This window comes from Nicotiana tomentosiformis, chromosome 1 (genome assembly GCF_000390325.3).
Source record: "Nicotiana tomentosiformis chromosome 1, ASM39032v3, whole genome shotgun sequence".
Lineage (NCBI taxonomy): Eukaryota > Viridiplantae > Streptophyta > Magnoliopsida > Solanales > Solanaceae > Nicotiana > Nicotiana tomentosiformis.
Window position 1 is genome coordinate 12,978,045 of NC_090812.1, and position 8,449 is coordinate 12,986,493.

The 8,449-nt window shown below is 39.5% G+C and overlaps 1 non-coding gene across 1 annotated transcript; it reads right to left on the reverse strand.

Annotated features, from left to right (window-relative positions):
• Positions 1 to 432: 432 nt before the first annotated feature.
• Positions 433 to 535, reverse strand: LOC117274160 (small nucleolar RNA R71). Its single transcript, XR_004504242.1, has one exon. It is a non-coding gene; the product is annotated as a small nucleolar RNA R71 (small nucleolar RNA).
• Between the last annotated feature and the right edge of the window lie 7,914 nt (positions 536 to 8,449).

Below are 8,449 nucleotides of genomic sequence, written 5' to 3' on the forward strand. Positions count from 1 at the left end.
CAAATTAAACCAGACATGGGTAACGCTTTGGATAATCAAAACAATCAAAACAATGTGAATGACCCCAATAATCAGGGTGTGGCACCTCTTATGCCAGAAATAACTTTGTATGATTGGGCACAACTCACTGCTGAAAATTTGACAACTGCAATTACAGTCCCTCAGATACAAGCGGAGTCATTTCAAATTACAAACAACATGCTATATCTGGTACAAAACAAGGGATTGTTCTCCGGGTCTTACATTGAACATCCTCAGCAGCATCTGAAAAATGTTCTGTCAATTTGTGTCATGCAAAGGCAACCAAATGTGACACCGGAAGTAATAAGACTGTTGTTGTTTTTATTTTCAGTGACAGGAGAAGCCCAGACTTGGGAGGAATTTGTCAAGCAGTTTTGAACAAGTTTTACCCACCAAATAAGACCACTAAGCAAGTTGATGAAATATTGAGCTTCAGGCAGAAACCAGTTGAAACATTACAAGAAACGTGGGAGAGGTTCAAAGGTAAGCTGATTAAGTATCCACATCATGACATTCCAGATCAGATGTTGGGACAACGATTTTACATGGGATTAACGGATAATTTGAAAGCCAATGTTGATGCTTCAGCAAGCGGAATATTTTTGAGCAAGTCATTTAGAGAAAGTAAAGTCCTTCTAGATAAAATGGCTCAAAACTCAGGCTGGATGACAAGAGACACTACAATCACCCATATAGTTCACTCAGTAGCATTGGACTCGAGCAATTCCATTATTGAGAATATGGCTACTCTAATAACACAAATGAGTATCCCCACCAAGAAGATTGATGAATCAGGCCAGAAACAGATACATATAGTTGACACGACTAATGGGGGATTATGTACACCTTGCATTAACCAACTATACGTGTGTTCATGGAGTGGTGAAAGTGGAAACCAGAACTATCAAGAGAACATGAACTATGTGGGCAACTAAGGAGGCCAGAGACAATGTGGTCAGAATTGGGGGCAGCAAAATCAGCAATATAGACCAGCACATCAACAATACAATAACACCAACAATCCTGGAGCTATGCGACCACAGGATCAAGTAGTACCTTACCAAAAGCAACATGGATACAGTCAGCAAAATCAACAGCTAGCTTATTAACAACCTCAACAATAACAGCTAGTGAGACAAAATGATGGGTTGTCTGAAATTAAAGGAATGCTACAGCAACTGATTGGGTCTAATGGAAAAATGCAAGAGAAGGTGGAAGCACATAAGTCAGCGATAAAAGGCACTGATATTCAATTAGGGCAGATATCTATGGCAATGAATAATCGTCCCCAAGGGACTTTACTTGCAGACACACATGTCAATCCGAAGGAGCAGGGCTCGAATCGGCTTATGGCGGTGAGCTTGAGAAATGGTAGAGATCTTGATTTAGAGCAAGAAATTGCTCGTGAGAGCCAGTCAACTGAAACACATGTGACAGTGCCAGTTGAGTTAGATGAGTCAACTGAACTAACAGAAGTAAGGGTGCAACCAACCCAAGAGGAAATAAACATAGAAAAAAAGGTTGTAGAGGAGACTGAGAAAGTGCAAGAGAAGGCATTAGAAAAAATGCCCGATCAGGATCTAACTCAAGCTACATGAAAGAAGCGACCTCCGGCACCCTTCTCGCAGAGGTTGGCCAAATATCTTAAGGATGAACAGTACAAAAAATTCATGGAAATGCTGAAGCAAATTCAGGTAAACATTCCTCTAATTGATGCTTTGAGGGAGATGCCCGGTTATGCAAAAATGATGAAGGACTTGATGTCTTGTAAGTTCGACTTTCAAGACTTGGCAACTGTCACATTGACACAGACTTGTAGTGCTATTTTGTCAAGACCTATAGCTGAGAAGTTATCTGACCCTGGAAGTGTAGCACCCCGAAAAATTTTAAAGTTCTTAAGCGCTATTAAGGAAGTTGATGTGTACTAATTATATTATTTTGTATGCAGACGAGGGCTATTAATATGATGGATATCAATTGGATATGATAATAAGTGTATGAGGCATATTATAAGTCATGTGGGTTCTAAGGAGAGGCCTAAGTCTAAGTCAAGTTGGAAAATTGCATGATAGACTAAAGTTGCAAATGAGTACGCAGAAGACCAAACTTTGGACAATCATATCTATATAAATATAAGGAGTTATGTGATAAACAACCTATCAAATAAAATATCTTCGAGTCTAGTTTCTAACTCTTCAAATCGTTAGTCATTTGAACACTCCTACAAGAAGTTATGACCAAATTACCAAAAGCTGACAGAATGTGTCACTACCGGGCCGCCCCATGCGGCGCGCCTGTGGGGATTTCCAGAACACTTCAAAATTTCGTTTCTAGGCACATTTTTCACTACCGCGCCCCGCGCCGCGCCGCATGGTTTTGGGGTTTTTACAATCCGACCCCATTTTAATAAATAGCCTTTGGGGCTTTATTTGGGACGATTTTCTGGTGAGTCTAGAGAGAAGTGAGAGCATTTTAGAGATAGAAGGAGGAAACCTAAACTTCCAATCATCCAATCTTGCACCAATCTTCCAGAATCAAGGAAGTCAATCACTAGATTATCCTTCATCCGGGTAAGTCCTACTTCTAAGCTTTCATACAAGAGGTTATGAGTTCAAATATATTGTGGGGTTGGAAATAAGCCATGCATGTGACTCAAAGTTGTAGTATGTGGGGTTAATGAACCATTTTGGGTAGTTTCTTGTTGAAATTGGTTGAGGGATGAAATGATCTCCATTGTAGAGCCTTGTGGTCTATTTCGCATGTTAGGTGTTTGACAAAATTCCTAAGAGAGTTACATCATGGAAATCCTTCTAAATATTAACCGATTTTCACTATCTTTCTATAGATTGTTATTGCTAGAAGTGTTGGGGCATTGTAGTAACTTAAGGAAAGCTCGGACAAGGTATGTTGGCTAAACTTTCTCTCTTAGAATCGAATTCCATAATGTTCCCGTAAGTTCAAGTATGGTTGGCTCAATGATTTCTAATTTCTATATTCCGGGTTATCTCCTATAAACTTGACTATTTCGAATGATTCTTATGTCGAAAGATATATGTTCAAAGTATGGTTTGCATATTAAAATGTTATGACTTTGAGTTGTGTTTTAAATGAAAACTAGTATACCAATTGGGTGAGAAAAACTCGATGTGCTTAAGACTCTAAATTGCTCATATGTGTACCTAAAGTCTTGATTGAAAATGTCTTGTTGTTGATAATCTATAAAGATGCTTGAAAATGAAATAATTGAATTGGGGATATAGAGTGTGGCCAACGTGCCAAGAATTTAAGTTATGATTGTGGCTAGTAGTGCAAATGAAATGAGAGGATGCGATAAAGAATATGAAATGAGCCTCGACTCACTTGTTTAAAAATAATTTCGAAAATAGAATTGCCTAAAAACTTTTGTACTCAATTCATGCCCATAAGTGGTTGCTTTAACTAATGCTTTGCTTTATAAATATATCAGTGTGATTCGAGTTCTTACATACTTAAGTGTTGAAATTGTACATTATTATTTCTGGGGAAGAGTATTTCAAGAATAAATGGTGTATTGATTATTTATGATTTTGATGTGTGTTTCTATTGCTGGTTGGTATGCCTCATTCTTTGGGAAGAAACTTTTGTGTTTAAAGTTCCCATTACAAATAGATTTGAAGTATATGATTTCTGAAATATTATGTATGTTGATATTTGATGGTGTCCTTGAAAATAAAAGAGGTGAAAGTATGGAACATGAAATACGGCCATCGTGCTAGGAATAAAGAATTTTGTGAATGGCCAAATGAGCCAAGGAAATATTGTTGTTTTGAGTGACTGGAAATACTAATGAGAATTTATATAATGTGAAAGATTTTGAGGTGAGTACAATGTATTTATGTTATATTTGTGTTCAAATCAAATAATAAAAATGTTTTTGGGAGTATCATTAGCAAAACCGAGGAAGGGTGGGTCATAAGGCTCACACCTGAAACTACACGTGCCGGTGTAGGGGTGGATTGTGATTATTCCCCTTATTTGGGATAAAATTGAAATATTAGTGAAATTGTGATTATTCCCCTTAATTGGGATAAAACTAGTAATAGCTGTGAATTGGAAAAGCCAACCTACACGGCATATGTGGGAAGGTCACCTAGCTGATCGGGTGGAAATCGGACGCCATGTTGCGCACATGGTGGTACTACTCTTGGTAACAACTTTCTTTCGCATCACAAACCACATTGTTCGTGGGGAGATGGCCTAGCCGATCGTGCATGATCGGACTCCATGCTAACAAAGACGGTGGTATATCGGTGCTAATGATCTCCCAACCAAAAATACATATTATTTTTGTATTTTGAAAATTGTTATGTTTCAATTGGGTATTTGGATATAGTTGATTGTGACTTGCTGTTTCTATGGTTTTTCTTTTCTTATATGGTCATTCTATTTTGAAAGAGGACTTTTAGCTTTATATACTAGTACTATTCGACAGTACTAACATCCCTTTTGCCAGGGGCGCTGCATCTTTAATTGATGCAGGTGGTTTAATAGCAGGCGACATTGATCTGTGATAGTGGTACACTCTCTTCAGCTGACTTGGTGAGCCCCCTTCATTTCGGGGTCATGTATCTTTTGTTTCTCATGTATTGTGTTTTGAGGTATAACCGGGGCCTTATTGCCGGTATTTTCATATTACTCTTCAGTTGTACTTAGATGCTTCGTAGACAGGTTGTTGGTGGTGTTTGATGTTGGGAATTGAATCAGAACTGTTGGTATTTGGCAACATGTTTTTCATTAAATCTATAAACTCATACTATTTTGGAAATATTGAATGATGTTGTTAATGGGAATGAAATGGAAGTGGTTAATGAAATCTTTTCAGTATTTGATTAATGGAGTACATCTCCTCTTTATTCAGGGATGAATTTGGGTAGAATAAAATCTAACAGGCTTGCTCAACCAGGTTTATTCGGTTGAGCGCCGGTCGCACTCCCCAAGTTTGGGGCGTGACAGGAAGCTTTACAATTCCATGCACCATAGGCAGATATGCATTTACCAAAACATTGTGTGATTTGAGAGCAAGTATAAATCTGATGCCATTGTCTATCTATAAAAAGTTAGGCATTGGAATAGCAAGGCCCACATCTATGTTACTGCAGCGAGCTGACCGAATGGTGAAAAGGCCATCAGGTATACTTGACGATGTACTTGTGCAAGTTGGAAAATTTGTGTTTCCAGTAGATTTTTTCATTCTGGACTGCAAGGTTGATGAGGAGATCCCCATAATTTTGGGAAGGCTGTTCTTGGCCACAGGGAGAGCTCTGATTTATTGTGAAATGGGGGAGCTGAAAATGAGGCTGGATAATGAAGAAATAACATTTAATGTGCAAAAGTCTATGCGACGACCCACTGAGTTTGCAAATTGCTTTGTTGGACACGGTGGATGTAATCATGGAGGAAGATGATGAGGCACTTAATGCAAAAGACTCTCTAACAGCCTGCCTTATAAACTTAGAAGAAGTAAATGGTGAGGATTTAGCGAAATGGGTGTTGGCTCTTCAAGGGCAAGGGTACTAGAAAAGAGAGCTCGAATTCGAGCCTTTACACTCGGAAGAAAGAAAGAACCCTCCAGCCAAGCCATCGATCAAAGCACCACCACAATTGAAGCTGAAACCGCTACCATCTCACCTCAGGTATGCTTTCTTGGGACCTAATTCGACTTTACCTGTTATTATCTCATTTGGTTTGTTAGATGTGCAGGTAGAACAACTTTTGCAGGTGTTGAAAGAGTGCAAGAATGCAATTGGTTAGACTATTGCAGACATTAAGGGTATCAACCCAGCCTTCTGCATGCATAAAATTCTACAGGAAGATGGGCACAAACCTTCCATAGAACATCAAAGAAGATTGAACCCTAACATGAAGGAAGTTGTAAAGAAAGAAGTGATTAATTGGTTAGATGCGAGAATTATTTTTCCTATCTCAGATAGCAACTGGGTTAGCCCAGTTCAGTGTGTGCCAAAGAAAGGTGGGATGACTGTTGTGCAAAATGAGAACAATGAATTAATCTCAACAAGATTAGTCACGGGATGAAGAATTTGCATGGACTACAGAAGATTAAACAAGGCCACCCGAAAAGATCATTTCTCCTTACCGTTCATTGATCAGATACTAGATAGATTGGCAGGGAGGTCCCATTTTTGCTTCTTGGATGGATACTCAGGGTACAACCAGATATCTATTGCCCCCGATGATATAGAGAAAATGTCATTCACCTGTCCATATGGCATTTACACTTTTTGGAGAATGCCGTTTGGCCTATGCAATGCACCCGCTACATTCCAAAGGTACATGATGGCCATCTTCACAGATATGGTAAAGGATATAATAGAGGTTTTCATGGATGATTTCTCAGTGGTGGGACATGCTTTTGATGATTGCCTTAGAAATCTGAAAAGAGTATTGCGGAGATGTATGGAGACTAATCTGGTGCTGAACTGGGAAAATGACATTTTATGGTACATAAAGGTATAGTCTTGGGACACCTAGTGTCAAGTAAGGGCATTGAGGTGGACCATGCCAAGATTGATGTAATAAAGAATGCCACCACCCACTTCCGTCAAGGCAATAAGAAGTTTCCTTGGTCACGCCGGTTTTTACAGGCGGTTTATAAAAGATTTTTCCAAGATTGCTAACCCTTTGTTTAAATTGCTTGAAAAAAATCACCCTTTTGTGTTTTCTAATGACTACAGGGTAGCTTTCGAAGGATTGAAGAAGAGGCTAGTGTCTGCACCTATCATAGTTACACCCGACTAGGAGCAACCATTTGAGCTGATGCATGATGCAAGTGACCATGCCGTGGGAGCAGTACTTGGACAGAGAAAAGATAAAATCATGCATCCAATCTACTATGCAAGTAGAACATTGAATGGTGCCCAACTGAATTACACAGTGACAGAAAAAGAGATGCTAGCTGTGGTGTTCGCATTTGACAAATTTCGGTCCTACTTGATAGGCCCGAAGGTAATTGTTTATACTGACCATGCTGCTCTCAGGTACCTAATTGATAAAAAGGAAGCAAAGTCGCACCTGATTTGATAGGTTCTACTGCTGCAAGAGTTTGACTTGGAAATTCGTGATTGAAAAGGAACGGAAAACCAAGTTGCCGATCACTTGTCCAGGCTTGAAGGAGCAGAAATGATGGTTGAGGTGGAAGATATCATGGAGACTTTCCCGGATGAACAACTGTTGGCCACGAGCCTTGAGGTAGCACCATGGTATGCAGATATTGCAAGCTACCTAGCAAGCGGTATTGTTCCTTATGACTTATCTTCTGTGCAGAAGAAAAAGTTCTTTTAGTGATTGTCGCATGTATTTCTGGGATAAACCATATTTGTTTCTGATATTTGTATTGATAACATGATCCAAAAATGTATTCCCGAGATAGACCAAGCTTCTGTTTTGCAGGCATGTCATGCTTTGCTTTATGGAGGTCATTTCGGAGAGGTAAGGACAGCTGCTAAAGTTTTGGAGTCGGGCTTTTATTGGTCGACGTTGTTTAAAGATGCACACTTTTGGATAAAGATCTATGATGAGTGTCAAAGGACGGGGGATATTTCTCGTCGACATGAGATGCCCATGAACCCAATCCAAGAAGTGGAAGTATTTAATGTATGGGGAATCGACTTTATGGGACCATTTGTTAGCTCATACAACAACAAGTATATACTCGTAGCAGTGGACTATGTCTCGAAATGGGTAGAAGTTGTAGCACTCCCAACAAATGATGCAAAGGGAGTTACTGGTTTTCTAATAAAAAATATCTTCACCCGATTTGGAACTCCAAGAACGATCATTAGTGATAGAGGAACTCACTTCTGCAATCGAGCCTTCGCAAAGTTGCTGGAAAAATATGGCGTACACCATAAGGTTGCCACTCCGTATCACCCACAAACAAGTGGTCAAGTTGAGGTGTCAAATAGAGAAATCAAGAGTGTTTTGACCAAAACTGTAAATGCTACGCTGACTGATTGGGCAAAAAAATTGGATGATGCACTATGGGCCTACCGCACTGCATTCAAAACTCCGATTGGTATGTCACCGTACAAATTGGTGTTCGAAAAGGCGTGTCACTTATCGATGGAGCTAGAGCATAGAGCTTTTTGGGCATTAAGGCAATTAAATCTTGACATGGAGGCCATCGGTACGAGTAGAGTCACGAAACTTCATGAACTCAATGAGTTCCGTTACCATGCTTTTGAAAGCATCAGGCTATACAAGGAAAGGATGAAGATCATGCACGACAAGCATATTCAAGAGAGGATTTTCAAACCCGGAGATGTCGTGTTATTGTATAGTTTAAGATTGAAACTATTTTCGGGTAAGCTGAAATCTAGATGGTTGGGGACATTTAGAGTGGTGCAAGTACTCTCAAGTGGAGCTGTAGAAA